At 50.0% G+C, this 20,382-nt stretch overlaps 1 long non-coding RNA gene and 1 other non-coding gene across 2 annotated transcripts; one reads left to right on the top strand and one right to left on the bottom strand.

Moving 5' to 3' along the window:
- Window positions 1-1,796: 1,796 nt before the first annotated feature.
- Window positions 1,797-15,770, top strand: LOC143168779 (uncharacterized). Its single transcript, XR_012996776.1, has 3 exons — window positions 1,797-1,964; window positions 10,536-10,584; window positions 15,582-15,770. It is a non-coding gene; the product is annotated as an uncharacterized LOC143168779 (long non-coding RNA).
- TRNAT-AGU (transfer RNA threonine (anticodon AGU)) lies at window positions 14,519-14,591 on the bottom strand. The gene has a single exon. It is a non-coding gene; the product is annotated as a tRNA-Thr (tRNA).
- Window positions 15,771-20,382: the final 4,612 nt, after the last annotated feature.

Below are 20,382 nucleotides of genomic sequence, written 5' to 3'. Positions count from 1 at the left end.
TTAACGGTGGGTCTTGGCCAACCTCTGCACAGAGACATGCCCAAATCAACCAGCAAAACTTCTGCCTTTGCCAGGAAGGGTCTCTCGCACTTACCTCCCTCCCTTCCCTGGCTCACCCAGGCACCCCGTCCCCTGCAGTCAGCTGTCGAGGGAGGGCTCTCAGTGGGCTGGGAACCCACCCCCAGGCAGGGACCGCAGAGTGGGGGTACCAGTGCAGGCAGGAGCTTCTGTGCAAAGTTAAATGCCATTTTTTATGTTGATTTTCTGCCAGTTTTGCTAGGATGTAAATTATGACCCTCCTTCAAAGCCTCCCTGCCTCCCACTTTACTGAACTGCAATCTAACTACAGGATACAAATATCACGGAGATCACCGGCCTCAGCACCTCATTGGGATCGTATCTGTGGCCTTTCCACTGCATTAATTTGTACCGTGCCATGGTTTGAAAGATAAAACTCTCTTTTCACTCACTCCTGCCGGCCTCCAACAGCCTTGGTATGTGTATGTTTGCAATAAAGCCCCCAGCAGCTGTGACGGGTTAGTGGCTGCTTGTGGGTGTGTGCTGCTGCTCTTCATCCACATCGGAGCTGCTTGCTTTCTAGCAGGGTGGGATATGATAGACAACAAAAAGAAAAAATGGAACTGTCATTTGCTGTTGACCTGATTTTTTTGAGGGGAAAAAAAATGACATTCTGCAATTAGTTGAAAACATTTTTTTAGCTGCAGGTATAATTTATTTGGCTTGCTCTCGTTTCTTATAACAAGAGAGCACGTAAAATACCACCCACAGATGCCATGGGGTTGTATTTAATGCAGTTATGTCAATGTTCACAGTCATGGTGGGGGACCGCTTTCTAATGCGTTGTGGTTTCTGTGCATTAACTGACTGGCTTCATTCTCCTGCTTTTGCTGAAGGCTGTTCTTCAGCTATTCATTCTCATTTTTCTGTGCTTGGGCGTGGGAGCAAGTCGATCTCTTTCTGTGCAGAGATGCACATGTGTTTGCCAGGTCTCTCAAGCAGGGCTGGAGCTTGTGGCAGCCTGGGAAGGAGTGGGCAAGGGAGGACAGGGGTCTCCCTGTCACCCTGCACAGACTCTGCAGTTCCCCGCTGCCCTGTCTCCTCCCAAAGGGCTCTGCAGAGCAGAGCTGGGAAGGCACCACTGCCACACGCCGCTGAAGGTGAGGAAAGGCTTGGCTGCCAGCCGGACACAGGAGAAAACAGATGTGACAAGCAGGATGAAAAGGTGGTTCCTTGCTGTGGAATTTCACTTATTTCCCTGCTTGCTTCATTTGAGCTTAGGAATCTCAGATGAAGAGATATCGCTCCTGATATCCCCTCAGTTCCTCCTAAGCCTCCTGTTTTCAGCACAGGACACCTTGTCCTAGCTGCAGCTGCCCTCTGTTTGTTTTTCAGTTTTTTTGTGAAGTGCCTGCAGGGAATTTTTTTGAAGTCATGTAACAGCATCGCTGGGGTTGGACGGGCTCTCAGCACTGCTGCCTCGTAGTTTCAGTGCTAAAGGGGAACATGTGGTCCAACAGTTTACGACACGGGGTGATGCAGGGCTGTGAATCAAGCAGCACGAGCTCTGTGGAGCCAGGCTGGGCCACATGCCGGCGTGTCACAGCTGCCTTGCAGAGCCAGCTGCACTCGGTGAACTACAAATGCCAGGCCCTGTGTTTGTGACAGTGGGTCCCTGACTGGCACGTCATGGCCCACCTTGGGTCATCTCCAGCTTGGGGTCGTTATAAGTCAGGGCTTTCAGAGCCTGAAGGAGAGCTCAGAAGAGCTGGAGTGAGCCCTGACGGAGGGCTGGGAATAGAGAGGTGCAATACAGGCTTCCTTCTTGCTCAGTGTGTAGGTTCATAGGGACGATACTGTCTCCCAGGGGCATGAGGGAGTTCTGCCCTACAAGTCAAGAGGAAGAAGAATCAGCATATCTAGAGACCCCCAACACCTGCACAACTGTGAGTATGATGGAGGGACACAGTCCTGAAACTAGTGGTTTTAAAGATACAAAACATCTGCTACAAAGAAAAAGAAAAGAAACGGAACAAAAATCTTTTTGTTCTGAAGACTGAACTTCAAGACTGTAGTGTGGAGCTGCAAGGGGTGACGGTATCCACTGTGCCAACAATGACATGATTGAAAATGATAAATTTTCAGATGATAAATTTGGCTTTAATATGGTGTCATGTCTTCAGAGAATAGATCCTAGGTTTTTCTTTATCTTCCAGTTTCTGTGTTTTCAGGTTCCTGCTTACATCATATTTCCTGAGAAAGGTTCTTTCTCCATTATGAGAATATTTTTATTTAGCAAAAATGAGGAACCTTATGTAATTCTGTGACTCCTGGAGCAAAAGTTCAAACATTGCAGGAAAACATAAGCCTTGGCAACAGCCTTTACTTTTTGAAGCTTTCCAGCTTCCAGCATTTCTGATACTTCTGTAACAAATGAGTCTAAATAGGAAAAGCTGGTCCAAGTCCATTTGCTCTTTTTGTGCTTCCTTCCCTCTTGTGGAATTGCTCAGACAAAGCCCTTCCCCTCCTGAAACTGCACTTGCAGCAGCACTGGGCAAAACCACTCAGCTCTTTCTTGACACTGCTATCCGAAAAGACATCAAAATCCCGTCTGATACTTTACTGCAGCCTTGTAAAAGGAGCTGTGCATGTGGCCAATGTCCCTCTCCCTGTTATTCCTCTTTACTAGTCAACGCTGTTTCAGAAAAGAAAGATCACCCTGAGCACCTCCCACCACTTCCTTCCTTCTCCCCATGGACAGCACAACCTCCCCCATCCCAGTATTTTGGGGAAGAGAAGGCGCATTTCTGGGAAGGGATGGAGGGAAGGAGAGCATCTCCAGCCTCCATTTTCCTTCCTGCCTTGACGGAGGCTGTTCAATGTGCTGGGATTGATGGGGCAGGGAGCCCAGCACCGCAGTGAGGGGCAGGGCTGGGGCCCAGGTGGAGGGAACAAAGCAACTTTTGTGGGTACCCAAAAAAACAGCTGAAATGTCAACTGACACTAATCTCGTTTGGCACAGATACGTGTAGTTGGGATCTCCTAGAGCCTCGAGGTATCCTCTCTCTGACATCTGCAGCTGTTGGGCACATTTCATTGTGCCTTGATAGGGATAGTTCGGGCCATCCCCAGCACCTGCCGTACAATGTGCCGATGCTGTTGACAGCACTGGCGAGGAAGGATCTGCTGGTGCAATCGGAGCAGGGTGCCTGCTGGGCCCGTTGGTCAGTGTGTTGCTGATGGAAAGCTGCTGGCCTTCTGCGGCTCTCCACGGCAGCTGCTCACTCTGCTGCAGGGAGGGAGAGGGGAGGAAAAAGGACCAAAAATGCAGAGGAGGAGGGGACAGGAGTGATTACAGCCAAACCCCAAGAAGAGAAGACAGGAGCTGCTGAAGATGCTGTTGGACCCCATGGGCATGTCTAGAGGCGAAGTGGAGGCTTTTGAGTCCAGAGGAGGATGGGTTGTAGAAGTGACCTGCTCATACTCCCATCACTCTGGGTCAGAAGAAACATGCATTTAGGAACAGGTTTCTAAATGAAAGAGAAAATGAAATGGAATACACGGGCGGTTTGTAGGCTGATTTGGTAAATAGCTCAGTGCTGTTTGAACATGCACTGAAATCCTGGAGTAAATCCATGAGATTTGGATGATGGTGTACTGTCACAACAACACAGTTCCTGTCTTACAAACACAGCACTGAGCAGTTCCTTGCTGCCGATGGATCTGCTCCAGTGAATCACAGCACCACGGAATGACCAAAGTTGGGAAGGACCTCTGGAGGGCTCCAGTCCAACTTCAAGGATCACAACACGGCAATCTCCCACAGACCTTCCCCTGGCCAAGCCTCAAGAGCAGCTACCTCTCTGCTGACATCTGAGTCCTGATCCTGCTGCGCTCCCTCCACAGAGGTGCTTCAGCACTCCATGTGACCAGGTCTTGCTACCCATGCGTGGCTCTGACACATCTCTTGGCCTGCAGGATGCACCTGGCAAATTCTTTTCCACCCATTATTCTGCCTTTGTAACTGCACAGCAGCTTGCAGAAGAACTGAAAGCCTAATGGCATTTTCTTGCCAGCTAAGGAATTCTTGGCCGGTGATATCCTCCATCCGCTGTCCAGCACAATATGGGGAAGGATGGCAGGTGGCTGCGTCAACCTGAATAGCCGAGCAGCAGGAAACACCCGCAACGGGGTTTTCAGGCTGTAATGCCGGGAAATGGGGCTTCCAGGTACCTGACTCATGACTTCCACCTGTCGTATTGCCCAAAGCCCACGCTGGCTCTCTCACTGCCTGGCTCTGTTGTAGCCCTTCTTCACTCGCCTCTCACTTCTCTACTGAGGTTCCTGCAAGGTGCTATGTGTGGCCAGAAACTTTTAGGATTTCTCATTGTTTCCATTCCCCTGTGCTCAGGGGAAGGACCAGCAATGCCCATGTTTGTTTTGAAAAGATACGGGGCTGCTTTCCCCTGCTCCCACTGCCCCCTGCATAGCCTTGGGCAGGATTTTCACATGGGTGCCTCTCTCATAACCACCTACAGATTAGGTAGCTGGATCTTTCTCTGAAGACAGCTGAGCTTCTTGGGGCGTCCCTTTACTGCTGTGACAGGATTTAAGCAGTTTAAATACTTTTCTGAATAGTGTCTGGGAAAGTCTGAATTGATTATTCTTTGAGTGTTGACCTCAGTGTGGTCATTTGTGTTGCATGCTTTGTGTTTTGGTGGCTGCTTAAGATACCTGCTGCAGCTCCCGCAGACCTCCAGCCACATGCAGATGCTCACAACCAGGACAACTTTGGATTTGCTCAGTGAAACACTTCTGCTTTTGGTTTTCTTGCTCCACGCACTTGAGTTATGCTCGGCTCATCCTGTGTTGTGAAACATGCAGTCCCGCTATATTTGGTTTCCCTCTGTGATGCTCTTTGCCCCCAGTATCCCAACATTGCTCGGGGAGCTTGTGGGGAAGCAGCAGGTGCACAGCCCACTCCTTCCATCCTGGAAGCCCTGGACATTTTTAGCTCAGCGTTAGCTGTGAGCTGGGAATGCAGTGCGAGAGGTGAACTGAAGGTGAGTGAATGAAATCCCAAATGCCTGAACTCTCTGTGGTCTGCAGAGAAATGTGAGACCTTTCCAGCTGAACTGTTTCTATGAGGACACTATGCTCAGGAGTCGCATACCAAGAAAATGAAGAGAAAAACCCTACGGGCACTGTAGAGTTACTGGACAGCTGTTTTCCTATGTATTGCTCACAAATCTTTTCCCTTCTCCATTTGATGTTCAAGCTGAATCAACCCCAAAGTTGGGCTTGCTGTTTGGTGCAGGTTCACCTCCAAGACCCCCATGTGCTACGGGGGGTCTAGGATACAACCTCTTCCCAGTCACCCCTACATGATTTTACAGCCTCAGGCATTTGATACAAGCCTCTGAATCAGTACCTCAATTCCTAAATGCTTGTGTGAACCCAAATCTTGGTGTCGCCTCAATTCTCACTCCAAGCACAGCTATCAGCGTCTTGCTTGCAGGGGGTCAGGAGAAGCGTGGGCATGGTGCTCCTGTCTGGCGATGCTCAGCAGCTAGGCTGCTTACAGACTGCACCCTGCTAACATCTGTCCTTGGTTCCTCACCTGGGTCACTTACTGCCTTGCATTCCCCAAGTCTCAGGCTGCTTTACTGCCAACTGCCTGTCTGCATATGGGGTGACCAGCATCTGTCCAGGTGAGAAATAACTGGGGTTTTCTTGACCTAAACCTCCAGCATGTGGAAACAGCAGTGGATGCCAGCTGAGTGCCATTTGCCCCTGCTTTGCCTTGTGCACCCAAAACTATGTCCCTGCCTTTGATTTCCAGACAATTAGATGAATATTTCTGCTTGAAGCTTAATATAGTAGACAGCTCATGATCTTTGCATTTGACACCAATGTCTTCCCCTGTGAGATCCCAAGGAGATCTTGTTTGTATTCTAGGTGGGGAGTGTGTAAAAGTAGCAATTTCTAGTATGAGTGACTACCTCAGTGTTTGATTAATTCTCTACTTCTGAAACTCTGATGAAACTAAATGGTTGGAAGCCCCAGAGGAGACCTATGGTACAGGAGAAAATAGCAGCTGTAGAACAGAGTGTAGCTTAAATTAGTGGGGCCAGAAGAAAAGGACATAAACCATTGGTTGCTCTCAGAATACATAATTTCAGTGTTCACTCCTCTCACCTTGCAGAAAGGGCATGATCTTGTCCCAGTGCCTGTGGAAAGGCAATAGAGAGTATCCAGCAAGACAGGAGGAATTCTGCCTGAGTCCCACCAGCAATGCTTCCATGGGAACATCTTCCCACACGACTGCAAGCTTAGAGGTACGACAATAGCATCAAATCTAATGGTGTATGGCACAGATGGACCCATGGGGCACGGCAGTATCCAGCACGGAAAAAGGTGTAACTTGAATCAGGGATGGTTCCAGTACAGAAGAGATTCTGGACAATGTCCAGGGTCTGGACTAGGTCCAGGACTGGACTCAGGACTGCAATGAGGATAAAATTTACCTTGGAGTAAAGGCTCAGAATATACAATATTTACACTTAGAAAAGCAGATCTCCAGCTGAGGGAAATGGCTGTAGCGTCTCAAGTTGTGATGGTGTGCGCCAGCTGAGGCTCTGCCCTGAGGCTATAAAAGGGGTTGAAATGGAGCCAAGGCTGCATTTTGGCCATCTGCTTGGCTGGGGCCAGGGGGCTGAATTTGCCATTAGTGTTCCATGAAATATAAAACAACAGTCGAGGTCGTCTCTGGACTTCATTAACACTTTGAAATGCCAGGGGGAATATCACATTTGACTACGGGGCCAGCACAAGTCAGCAGAGAATCTAACATTTCAGTTCTCACTCAGAAAAACCCAACAGCTTTGTTTCGGTTCTGACTGCTCATTCCAAAATCAACAGAGACGACCAGTTATTGTGAAAAAAGTTCATTGCCAATGAAACCATCTGAAAAGGTTCATTCTGTTCTCTTTGGGGATATTCATCCTCTTTCATTTATGCTCAGTCTATGAATTTCATGGCAGAAAATGAACTCCTTGAAACTATTCCTTTAACCTCTCAACCCCTCACATTCACATGTTCTTGGTATAGGATGAATTTCTTCTGGTCTCAGCCTTGAAAAGGACATGGGATGGATCCTTAACTGATGTGCCCAGCAGAGCATCAATGGCAATATAATTATGCTGCTTTCCATCAGCATCGATGCAGCTGCATAGTCACAATCAATTGTATTTAAAGCAGGAAGTTCCTGTATGGTTCCCAGGAAAATTACTTCTACAAACAAAAACAGAGTAACTCCTAGAACATGGTTTTCTTCAAAAGTGAATGTGCCACCCCCTGGAAGCATTCAGATGGACAACCATGTGATGTATAGTGTCTACTGAAATGGCTTTTTCGCTTTCCAGCCAGAAACACCCAAATATAGAGAGCAGCTTGTTTGTGTTCAGTTCCATGAAACCATTCTCTGCACTACAGCATATCCTGAGCTATTCAGTACCGTGCTGTTTCTCTGTAAATTGGATCCTGCTGCTCCCACTGCTGCAGAGGGGGAAGGAGAGAAACAAGGTAAAATAAAAGCAAACATACACCTCAAGCAGCTCTGCTTTCCTGAGAAAGGAAACGTAAAGCTCACTCTAGAAAGGAAGCAAATACCAGGCTCCCTAATCGTGCTGTGGACTTCATCGTTCAGGTTTGTTACCAGTGACGAGCTGGGGAATTACAGCCATGGGTGTATAGGAAACCCAAAGGCCCGACTGGAGACTTAGACTCACAATCCCTCTCCGGTCCCCACAAATTCTTGAAACGCTTTGGTTACAACAGCTGAGAAAACAAAACAAAATGCAATTCACCTCTGTCCTGAGCGGAAGTAGGAGAATTTCTTGGCAATTCGAAATCCTTTTGTGAAACTGATTATACAAAGAAGCAAACAGCCCAACTGTGAAGGAAAGCTGTGTGAAGGGTTTGGTTTGGACCCGTCATCTGCATAACTGAGCCCTAGACTTGAAGAAAAAGAAGAATTCTCTGTAGGTTTGCTGAATATTTTCCAGGGAACCTGATGCATCTTTGCTGGAAGCTCAATACCCAGGAACTCTTCCAGAAAGCCCAGGTGCTGCCCTCTCATGGTAACGGAGGGAGCTCTAGAGCTGACTTAATGCAAGAGAGGCCAGATCAAGCTGTGTTAGACTTTCAAGACACCAGGTTTGATACTGGTGCTAATGCTTCGTCTCTTCTCTAACTGTGGTTAACTTGAAAGGCATTGCTGGGCACATCTGCTGACATCATATAGCCAAGCGGGGACAAGACTTCTGGAGCTGAGTAGTTGTGCAAGGCTTTCCCACCACCTGCTTGCCCCTGGTGGAGGACTGATGCCTCCTGGTGGTCCCAGAACATCTCACTGACAGTGCAGAAACGGTTCTGTGCACCTTCCACTGCTAGGAAGGTCTTCTGGCTGCTGGGATGCCTGGGGAAGTCCCAGCTGGCACCTAGAAGTGCACATGGAGATGCATGGGTCACCAACTGGGAATGCTCAGAAAGGGGGAGTCAAAGCAAGAAGGCAAAAGGCAAAGGCTGGAAAAATGAGGAAAGGGAAAAGGCAGAGAGGTGGTGTAGGGCTATGGAGGAGCAACAAAGCTGGAGCCCATCAGAGAATTGCTGAAAACTTCAACTGTGAAGAAACTCCAGACACAGCTGTGACCAGGTGAGAAGAGGACAACCACAGAAGTGTGAGCCTGAAGCTTGACTAATGAAATCCCACAGCCCACTGCTTAATGAGGCCCCACTCAGTTTGGCAGAGAGCAAGGGTATGTCTGTGGCTTCAGGACTCAACTCCCCCAGTCTTGTTTCCCCCCACAAAGGGGGGGCTGTGATAAGTCTGAGCCTTGACACACAGACAGCAAAGGGAAAGACTTCTCCCTCTGCTTCGACACTCCCCCAGCAGCGCTGCAGGTAGGACAAGCCACCAGCGTTTTCACCTGGAGATACACGGAGAGAAAAACTCTTCTTCAGATTAAAAATATTGTAGAGAATTGAGAAAACCTGGAGATCCTCTTCTGGAGTAAAAATGATGCAGTTGTGCACTACAGTCCACAGTGGCAATAGAAATGTAGTAGTAGTTATGATGGTACAGAGACCTGTGGAAGGAAAGGGTTGGAGAGTATTTCATCAGGACAGTTGTAACAATTCCAACAGAATTTAATAGCTGGCCTAACAGAAATAATTAGATTGTCATATATGATGAGAGACAGTTATGGAATGAGCAAATTAAGCATAACCGGTGCCATCTCCAGACTTTGCTCTTCTTCTGTTTGGAACGTGCCATCACCAGAGACTCTGGGCAGAGGACTGAGGTGCTGTGCTAGCAATGGGCAAGGCTGTACAGCATCGAGATCATTTTGCTCTGTCCCTGTTCTGCTCTTAGAAGTTTTAGGGTAAGCCAGGCTCATCTGACCCAGAAGATTGAAAAGAATTGAAGGAAAACAAAGAGAAATCATAAACTTTCATCAAAAACCTATTAAAGTCTCTATCATTTACTCTGAACACATGAAATGGCCTTTATTACAGTCATTTTTCTGAGCACAAAAGCTACTTTCAATAACACAGGAAGGGAAAAATCATTACAAACTTGCAAGAATCAAGGAGCATCTTGCAGAAACTCTTTGTCACGAAACAAATTATAAAAGGCTATAAATAGATGACCATTATTAGAGCAACTGAGCTCTCTAACTAGGCCCGCTGCACAGGGAATGAACTGTTTCACTAACAGGTAGGGGGGAGACAAGGCAATCAACAAGTACATCACAAGCTCTCCGGCGTGGAGGAGAAAGCAGGCCTAAAGTCATTACCTCTTGCTTCTGGAAATTGAAGAAGCATTTGGAGAAACAAGTTACTTAAAAGACTGATAAAAATACACATAGATACACACAAGTATTCACACAACACGGGACGCTGCTGAACTTAGACAAGGTCATATCACCGATGAACAGAGTACAGGATGGGAGCTCTTGGCTCATGGAGTCTAGCTGTGCTATCCAGCTCCTCCATAACCTGCTGGTGCACTTTCTGACCTCTCGTGGGGTTTCCTCCTCCTGTTGCTTAGGCTGCTTAAAAAAATTACTCCTCTGATTTTTAGATCTTATTTTTTTTTAAATTCCAGCCTAATATATTCATTCATGCTAATGACATAATTTAGTTTAAATAGTTCTTTCTCCTTCTAGTTGTTTACCCCTGTGGTGTTTACATGAACTAGTCATGTCTGCTTTCAGCCTTCCTGTTGCTGAAGGCTGAAATAAAACTAAATACAACAAACTGCTTACATCTCTTCATCTAAGGCAGACTCCATTCCTCTGCTGTATCCTCATAGCAGACTCCTACCCCCATCCTGTATCTGCCTTTAAGTTCTTCCTTGCATGGCAAGGTGCCTAGGTGAAAGCGGATGTGGTTGGCTTTTTATAGTTTGGTTAAATCTGCAGTAACTACAACAAACTTTTTTTTCCCCCCAGGTCTTTCATGGAGGTATGGCCTACAGGGATGAGCATGTTTGCTGGGAAGGTAACCTCATATTCAAACTGCCCTGATTGGGTCAATGGTATCTCACTGATTGAGTCCAGAAGAACTATAATGCCAGTATTAAAACCTGAGGGACCTGCCATTTAGCAGACAAGGTTTCCTAGTCTGTTCAATAGATATGGAAATTGTAAGGGTGAGCACCACAATCAGCAAGAGACTGGGATGCTGCAGCATTTCCAGAAGCAGGGTGTTGTGCAAATCACACTGGATGCTAAGGAAAAGTCCTGAAAACCTGCCCCATCAGTCTATGGCTTTGAGACAAGTTGCCAGTGCTGTTACCTGGCTGTGGGTGCTCTCATCCCCATGTGGACTGCTGTTTCAGGATTTTCTCCTTGAATCAGAGTGTAATCCTTTCCACACATTCATGCAGAGATATTTGCGATATGGTGATATTGGCCAGAAGCTTTTGATTATGAGCTGCTGTGCCTGTCTTCAGCATGGAGATGACCTTTGTCAGCTGCCAGGGCTGCTGTGTTTGTAAAAGGCTCACCTATTTGAAAGAAATGGGCAGTTGGTGATAGGTCATCAAGATTTTCAAGGCTTTCTGGGAAGATGACATCTAAGTATGTGGTGCTGGCAGCTGGCAGACATGGGGAGCACTAAGGCCACATTCACATCAGTTTTAGTGCACGGTGTCTTTGCATTCAGCCTTTCTGGGAAGCCAGAAGGTCTCACTGAAGCTGTTGCATTACTGGATTTTATGGTAATGCTCTTTTCAGGCCGTGGAGTTCAGGAAAAGCAGGTAGTGATTGCACCGGCTCCAAGAGATGACAATCTCCCTGGGAAAAGTTTTGCACCAAGGCAGTGGAGAAATCTCCAGTGGTTGGATGTGCGTGGATGATATGTAGGCTGTGCATAGATCTCCCTGTGGATACTGTGGAGCTCCCTGTACCTGGCAGACAGGTACATATAGCATTATTGAAGAATGTCTCTGTCCTCCAGTCATGAGGGAAACTTGGCTTCTCTGCATTTGAAAGAGATACCTTGGTCCATGGCCACTGCAAAGTGTGGGTGAACTTATCAGCATTTCTCATCCTCTCTCTTTTTTATTTTTTACTAGCTATTTGGTGTGAATCATTTTCTCCTGCGGTTTGCATTTGATTTTCCCCAAAATGCCCGTTTGGCTTCCACAGAGATGTCAGCAGAAGGACTGGGAGACCAGCAGGTGGGTTTCCTCCCACCGAAACATCCATAGTGGATCTGTCTCCAGCTGAGCAAGGTGCTCAGCTCCCATTTGCACAGTTTATGGATTTTAGTGTGTGATTTTTCTGACCGTACATAGATGTGTAGTTCAGGGTCTGTAGGAAAGCTGTGGGTTGAGCGAGGAGGCAGCTCAGGGACATGGTGCAAAAAGATACTGCAGCAGTAGGGTAATGGTGTAGACTGGTGCTGCCAAGCAGAAGCCTTCCATAGCTGCAGTCACCCTTTCTCTAGGATGCAAGCAAAACATTTCATATTTGTTTTTAAAAATTATTGTTAAAACCACAATATCTTTTTTGGAACAAGGGATTGAGCGTATTCATTATGGGAGAACTGGGAAATAGATAGATTTGGGTGATTTTTTCCCACTCTGAATTCTGCAGTCCTACTGATTTTATTAGATATTTTTCCTCTGGGTTGAGGCTACAAGGCTGCCATTTGATCCTTTGGTATGTTAGATTTTCACATTAGCCTAAATTGTATTTCTAAATCTAAAAACTCTTTAAGCATGGGAACATTTTCACTGGCTCTTGCTCAAACTTTCCCTCCCTGGATTAAATTATTTATTGGTTGTTTCCCACATGACTTAAGAAATGGATTATTTGAGGCATATGTGGCCTTCACTAGAGCTGAACTAGAGGCAGAAATGCAGCTCTGCTAACATGGTCCTTGGATTGAGGGAATGACCGTGGGCACCTCGATGATCCAGGCTGCTGGGCCACAAAGTTCAATGTTGTTTATATTAGAATAAAAGATTTCTCTGTCCAGCTTGATGCAACCCTTGGAGGGAGACGCAGGAATGAAAAGCAGGCCAGAGAAATGCACGGCATCTAGGATGTTTTTTAAAACTAGAAATGGTATTCTGAAGTTTTCAGGAACCTATGAAAACCAAGTTTTCTAGGATATGCAGGAAGATACCTTTAAATCTCCCTAAACAAAGCAATAAAAGACTGTCTAGATCTGGATTAGGGCAGGTCACGACTTTAAAGAGCAAGAGTTCTTCCTGAGTAAAACCATAAGTGGACCAGCCTTGTTACAGTCCCTGTGACAGAGCTACACAACCTTTCCTGCATCTCTGAACGCATGTGTAGCATTTCCATTTCACAGGTCAACAAAGATGAAGAGGCACCCTTCCTCCCTCCCACTTACATGGGCTTCAGGATATGGATATAAACAACTTTGCCCTCTTCGCCCCTCCTGTCAAGCTTTATCTTTGAAAAGCCCTGTTTTCAGCAGAGAAAAAGGTGATGGATGATTGATACAAAGGGATTTAGCTAGGACAGGGTCCAAGTCCACTGTTAAAAGTGATCTTTGCATCAGGCCCATGTTTAACAAGTAGCATCAGTATTTTTGGTGTTATGCATTGCAGCAGGGTTACTGGAGAGAGGAGTTTTTACATTAAGTACCGTGTAGATTAAGAATTCAGCAAAACGTATCCTGAACATTTGCCATTTTTGCATAGAGGTGAAAGACATTAATTTTTGAAAGGATCATTTCCATCACTACGAGGCTCAACTAAGCTGAAACCATGAGCCTGATTGCAGAAGTGAAATTGAACCACAAAGATCTTTTTGGATATTGCTCAGCAGTGTCATATGAAAGCAAAATAAAGAGAGAAGCTGGAATGAGGGACAGGGTAAATAGACGTATAGCCACAACAGTCTAGAAACAAATTCACTTTTAGTAAAACACGTCTGTCCATTTTCCAGTATCTTGGGTTACAATAACAATAACTTGTGCTAGTTTATTAGGTTGCAGATTAATGGGAACCCTGCTGACTTCTGTTTCTTTAGCCTTACTGTGATATATACAGAGGAAAGCTAGGAAATTCCTGCAGGTCATTTCTCTTGCGGAGAATACACATCAACCCACCAAAGCTGTAATGCGCTCGCTGTTTTGGGAAAACAGAGCTGTGAGGAAACAGGCTGAAGAGAGGCGTCCAAAGCGCCATGTCCCTCCTGGCACTCAGTGCCCACCTCCAGAAGACAAAAATGTTTCAGGCTTTTCAGCCTTCTTTCCCTCAAATGGAAAAGGCCCTTTTCAAATTCAGAAATATCCTTTTACGTCACTGGTTTGGATCGTTTTGATGGAACAAAATAGGAAGTCTATTTGAAAATGGGAAATGTGCAAAGGCAGAGTATGAAATCTCATAAATCTGGACTGCAATTCATTGAACTCAAGATGCAAAATAGGTTAATTCCTAGCTTTTTCTTTTTTCTTAAAAATGATAACTTTCCAGCCCCCCCAGCAGAAGTCTGAAGAAGACCAATGTTACTATTCCTCTACAAACCGTATTTATAATTTTTTCAGCCAGCTCTGTAATTACTGAGCTCTGGAGACATAATTCGATTGTCCTGCTGAAGTATGAAGAGATGAACCAGATCTGATTGTAAATATCTACCAGCCATTTCAGATTTGTTCATCAATGACCTTCACAATGTCTGTGGGGCTCAGAAGGCTTTAAATCCTGTTATTAGATATTTCCTATCTTCGACTGCTATAGTTTAAAAATATTTGGAGGTATTCTTTTGAGGGTTTAGCTTTGACCATTGCTATTTTTCTCTGCTTCTTATTGCCTGTTATTTGGTATAAGTGCTATATGATGTTTGTGTTTCATCTAGGCTGGGGTGGATGCTCCAAAAAATGACAACAGTAATGTTTTGGAAGAAAACAGAAAGATAAAGCTGAAGGTCTTTGTTGGAGGTACAGAGCCCCCAGGCTCCAGTGAGATTTGAACTCACGACCCCTGGTTTACTAGACCAGTGCTCTAACCCCTGAGCTATGGAGCCTCTGAGCTTTATGAGCTTTTTCCTTTGCAAACATTTTCTCTATTAATTCTAGAGTGAAACACAACCTGCTCTGCTACATTGGGCTGCTCCAAGGATTTTCTATTCTCTTTCCAAATGGCACTAACACAAACATCAGTCACAAAACTAGCAACACACCAGGTCAACCCAAACCTGGGATTTAGATTTACTCTCCTTCAGCTCATCCCTGCAAGGACATCAAGAGTGATACATGGCTCCCCTTTCCCCAGACAAGTAGCTTGGGAAGTTTACAAACAAGAAGCAATGATATTTTGCCTCTTCATAGTTGTTGCACTAATTTATCAAAGAAGCAAGTTAAGCTTCTAAAAAATAACTCTTTATATCCCACTGCTTTCCTTTGGAAATCAGCTGTGCATTTGCTTTTTTCATCTCAGCTCTTCAAACATGTCAATTCTTTCTTAGGAGTCCATGGTGTGCTTTGGGCACTATGGCTGATGTGTGCACTTTCACATTTCTAAGCTGTTCTTTGGTGTCTGAATTTTCAGGGTAATCTTTCCTGTAGTGTCATTCTTCACTGAAGGTAGTTAGAAAAGGGTGTCGTAAGAAACACTCCCTGTATTCGTTCTGTTTCCTCCCTCATTAACACAGCCGTTAAACATTAAAAGCCTCGGTGCCTTGGATGCTGTTAGCTAATTATTATAATCAACAGTGAGTGTTCTTCTGTTTTTATATTTGTATGGCATAGCTCTATGCTTGTTTCCAAACCCTGGATTTTGTGTGACTCTTTGAAAAGGCTTTGTCAGGCAGGATTAACCAGGCAGTGAGATTCCTCGATGCAACAGCTTTACACAAAGTGGCTGGATTGTATTTCATTGGGATGTGTCGTTTCCATCAGGATTCTCCAAAGCATGTATCCGTGAGTGGAAATGTGTATCTCATGCTTCTTGATATTACTTCAAGAGAAGTAAGAACTTCTCTTACTTCCCTTCTCTTACTTCTCCTTCTTGACAGGCTAGAGAAATGGGCTGACAGGAACCTCATGAAGTTCAACAAGAGCAAGTGCAAAGTCCTGTACCTGGGAAGGAACAACTTGATGAACCAGGACATGCAGGGGCCAACCGTCTGGAAAGCAGCTCTGCAGAATAGGACCTGGCGGTCCTGGTGGACACAAAGTTAACGGGAGCTGGCAATGTGCCCTTGCCGCCAGGAAGTCTAAAGGTATGCAGGGCTGCATATGGCAAAGTATTGCCAGTAGGTCGAGGGAGGTGATCCTCCAAGTCACTCAGCAGGGGTGAGGCCACACCTAGAGCGCTGTGTTCTGGCCTCCTTCTTCTTGTGCTGGGCTCCCCAGGAACCCTCTTGCTGCTGTGCCTGGAGACGTGTGCCACCTCAGGCCAGAGCGATGTGACGGGGCCCTGGGAAGACACGGCCAAGGCCTCGGTGCCTGGCTTGAAGCGCCGATGCCGAGCACACGACAGAAGACGTGGGGGACGGAGCGGGAAGTGGCACTGTGGTAAGCCCCGAGGCGTGTGCCAGGGCTGCAGGGCTGCTGGGGCGAGCACTGCAGGCGAGGATGGCCTATGGTGACATCCCCCAGCGGTGGACTGTGACGTCCCCCAGCCATGCACTGTGACATCGCGGCCCTCGCTGCTTATAGTCAGGCGCCCAGCCTCTCCCAGCCGGCTCGTGCCTTCACTCCAGCTGAGCATTTCGGCGAGGCTTGGAGTGTGGAGCAAGCCTGTGGCTCGGTGCTGGGCTTGTGCCCTGGCAACTGGTGGCTGCAGCTCTCAGCGCCCATCCCCGGAGCCACTGCAGGTTTTTCCCTGGCCCTGCCTGGTTCAGGCAGCCGGGGCACCCAGGAGGCGCGCTCGCCGCAGCAGAGGTGAGCTGTGCGGGCAGACTTCACCCTGGGGAGCTGGGCGGGTTTCCTTCTTGAGGGACCTGGCCTTCTCTTCCACCCCTCCCCGGGCCAGCCAGTGACCGTGGCCTCTCTTCCTCTTCTAGCGGGACACCCGCCGCTGCAGCGTCGGAGAGGAGGAGTCGGACATCCCCACCAGCTCTCCCCAGCCCACCGCAGCGCGTGCTGAGCATGGCCACGGCCTGGGAGGACCGCTGCCCGATATGCCTCGACACCTGGGACAACGCAGCCTGTACCATGCCGTGCCTCCACCGCTTCTGTTTCAACTGTATCCGGCGGTGGGCAGAGACCAAGCCCGAGTGCCCCCTCTGCAAGAGGAGGGTGACTTCCATCCGGCACTCGCTGCGGGGGGACGAATTTGAAGAGTTCCCCATAAGACCGCCTGCGGCATCGCTGGGCAGCGCCCAAGAGGAGGGAGCTTACGGACTGCCAGCGCCAAGAGCACCCAGGGAACACCAACCATGGAATCCGGATCCAGGGTTCGTGGGCGGCCTTCCCCCCTGGGCCTGGGGGAGCCTTTTCCGGAACCACCCAGGTCTCTTCCAGCTCCTGCGGCCCTGGCTGCGTCAGGAGCTGGGGCGCATCTTTGGGGAAGAGCATTCTCAGGCGCTCATGCTGGAACACATGATCCAGAATGTCCTGCCCGTCATGGGCCTGCAGGAAGAGGACCTGGTCGAGTCGCTGCAGGCCGATCTCGGAAGCCGCACGACAACGTTCGTGCGAGGACTCATTCGGTCCACCGTGGAACGGTGCAGGAGGGCAGCCTACCACCTCCAGCTCCACGACGCCATCCGTGCTGCCAGGCAGTCAGAGGACAACCCCGGGGGCGTCATCTGCTCCGCTGCCTTCATGAGGTGGCGGGAGGGCAGCCCTGTGGCCAGCACAAGCTGGGCTGCCTGCCAAGAGAGACGGGAGGGCAACTTCATGGCCAGAACCACCACCACTGGCTTCCAAGGGAGAGGAGAGGGCCGCCTTGTGACCAGCACCAGCTGGGTTGACTGCCGAGGGGGACGGGACCGCAGCCCCTTGGCCAGCACCAGCTCTGCTGACTCCCGAGGGGGACGGGACCGCAGCCCCTTGGCCAGCACCAGCTCCGCTGCCTCCCGAGGAGGACAGGACCGCAGCCCCGTGGTCAGCACCAGCTCCGCTGCCTCCCGAGGGGGACGTGACCACAGCCCCTTGGCCAGCACCAGCCCCGCTGCCTCCCGAGGAGGACAAGAGCTCAGCCCCGTGGCCAGCACCAGCTCCGCTGCCTCCCGAGGGGGACAGGAGCTCAGCCCCGTGGCCAGCACCAGCTCCGCTGCCTCCCGAGAGGGGACTCCTGCGCCCGGACCAGCCCCCTCCAGCAGCGCTGCGGCAGCGGACGCAGGCGAACTCCCGGGCACCTCGACCGCTGCTCTTCGGGGGGGTCCCAGCTGCCCCCCCTCCGTCCCCGCTCCCATCCCAGGGGAGCAAGAAGAGCTGCACAAGGAGCCGGGGGAGGCTGCGGCAGGTGCCTCTGCTCCCAGCCAGGCCAGGGGCTGCTCACGTCGGGCGCCCCGGCGCCCTCTGAAGAGGAAGGCTAGCAGCTCCGAGGACTCTGCCGCGCCCGCCAGGAAGCCACCCCGCCGGTGATGCTAGAGGGCGGCCCCGGCAGCTGGCGAAAGGAGGGCCGGGCCAGCAGCGGGGCCACGCGCCGACCCCCACAGGGTCTGCTCAGTACTCGAAGACCTAGCTCTCCCAGAAAATAAAGACACGAAAATGACAGAAAGAGTCTAAGTATTATTAACAACGCGGCTGGCATCGTTATCCCCACGTGTGCTGCTTTCTCCCCCTTTTCCTGGTGCTCGGCCCACCTTTTCCTCTCAGTTTCACTGGGCCCTAAGGCCTACGGGGTCAGTCTGGTGGGAGAGGGGCTACGGCGATGGACGTCAGCCATTGCCTTGGGCCATGCCAGCTGGATGGTGTCTCTAGCACCTCCTGAGGCCTATGGGGTCAGTCTGGTTTGGAGAGGGGCTATGGCGATGGACATGGGACCTGGGCAACTAGCCCTGGGTGGCCCTGCTTGAGCAGAGGGCTTGGCCCAGATGACCTCCAGAGGTGCCTTCCACCTCAACCTGGCTGATTCCTGGGACTTGGCCCTGAAGGCCAATCGTATCCTGGGCTGCATCACAAGAAGCGTGGCCAGCAGGTCGAGGGAGGTGATTCTGCCCCCCTGCTCTGCTCTGGTGAGACCCCACCCGGAGCACTGCCTCCAGCTCTGGAGCCCTCAGCACAGGAAAGACACGGACCTGTTGGCGCGGGTCCAGAGGAGGGCCACAAAAATGATCAGGGGGATGGAACACCTCTCCTGTGAAGAAAGGCTGAGAGAGGTGGGGTTGTTCAGCCTGGAGAAGAGAAGGCTTCGGGGAGACCTTCTTGCAGCCTATCAGTACTTAAAGGGGGCTTATAAAAAAGATGGCGGCAAACTTTTTAGCAGGGCCTGTTGCGACAGGACAAGGGGGAACAGCTTTAAACTAAAGGGGGGTCGATTTAGACTAGATATAAGGAAGAAATTTTTTACGCTGAGGGTGGTGAAGCACTGGCCCAGGTTGCCCAGAGAGGTGGTGGATGCCCCATGCCTGGCAACATTCAGGGTCAGGTTGGACTGGGCTCTGAGCAACCTGATCTAGTTGAAGATGCCCCTGCCCACGGCAGGGGGGTTGGACTAGGTGACCTTTAAAGGTCCCCTCCAGCCCAAACTATTCTGTGATTCTGTGATTCTATATATGCTGGGAACTCCCCAGCTAGAAAGCAGCTTGGCAGAAAAGGACCTGGGGGACCCCAAGTTGAACATGAGCCACCAATGTGCCCCTGCTGCAAAGAGGGCTAACGGCAACCTGGGCTGCATTAGACAGCCAGTAGGTCGAGGGAGGTGATCCTCCAAGTCACTCAGCAGTGGTGAGGCCACACCTAGAGCGCTGTGTTCTGGCCTCCTTCTTCTTGTGCTGGGCTCCCCAGGAACCCTCTTGCTGCTGTGCCTGGAGACGTGTGCCACCTCAGGCCAGAGCGACGTGACGGGGCCCTGGGAAGACACGGCCAAGGCCTCGGTGCCTGGCTTGAAGCGCCGATGCCGAGCACACGACAGAAGACGTGGGGGACGGAGCGGGAAGTGGCACTGTGGTAAGCCCCGAGGCGTGTGCCAGGGCTGCAGGGCTGCTGGGGCGAGCGCTGCAGGCGAGGATGGCCTATGGTGACATCCCCCAGCGGTGGACTGTGACGTCCCCCAGCCATGCACTGTGACATCGCGGCCCTCGCTGCTTATAGTCGGGCGCCCAGCCTCTCCCAGCCGGCTCGTGCCTTCACTCCAGCTGAGCATTTCGGCGAGGCTTGGAGTGTGGAGCAAGCCTGTGGCTCGGTGCTGGGCTTGTGCCCTGGCAACTGGTGGCTGCAGCTCTCAGCGCCCATCCCCGGAGCCACTGCAGGTTTTTCCCTGGCCCTGCCTGGTTCAGGCAGCTGGGGCACCCAGGAGGCGCGCTCGCCGCAGCAGAGGTGAGCTGTGCGGGCAGACTTCACCCTGGGGAGCTGGGTGGGTTTCCTTCTTGAGGGACCTGGCCTTCTCTTCCACCCCTCCCCGGGCCAGCCAGTGACCGTGGCCTCTCTTCCTCTTCTAGCGGGACACCCGCCGCTGCAGCGTCGGAGAGGAGGAGTCGGACATCCCCACCAGCTCTCCCCAGCCCACCGCAGCGCGTGCTGAGCATGGCCACGGCCTGGGAGGACCGCTGCCCGATATGCCTCGACACCTGGGACAACGCAGCCTGTACCATGCCGTGCCTCCACCGCTTCTGTTTCAACTGTATCCGGCGGTGGGCAGAGACCAAGCCCGAGTGCCCCCTCTGCAAGAGGAGGGTGACTTCCATCCGGCACTCGCTGCGG

The sequence above is a fragment of the Aptenodytes patagonicus genome, chromosome 18, assembly GCF_965638725.1.
Source record: "Aptenodytes patagonicus chromosome 18, bAptPat1.pri.cur, whole genome shotgun sequence".
Classification (NCBI taxonomy): domain Eukaryota; kingdom Metazoa; phylum Chordata; class Aves; order Sphenisciformes; family Spheniscidae; genus Aptenodytes; species Aptenodytes patagonicus.
The sequence above is the reverse complement of the archived record's forward strand: the minus strand, read 5'-3'. Positions and strand labels throughout refer to the sequence as shown.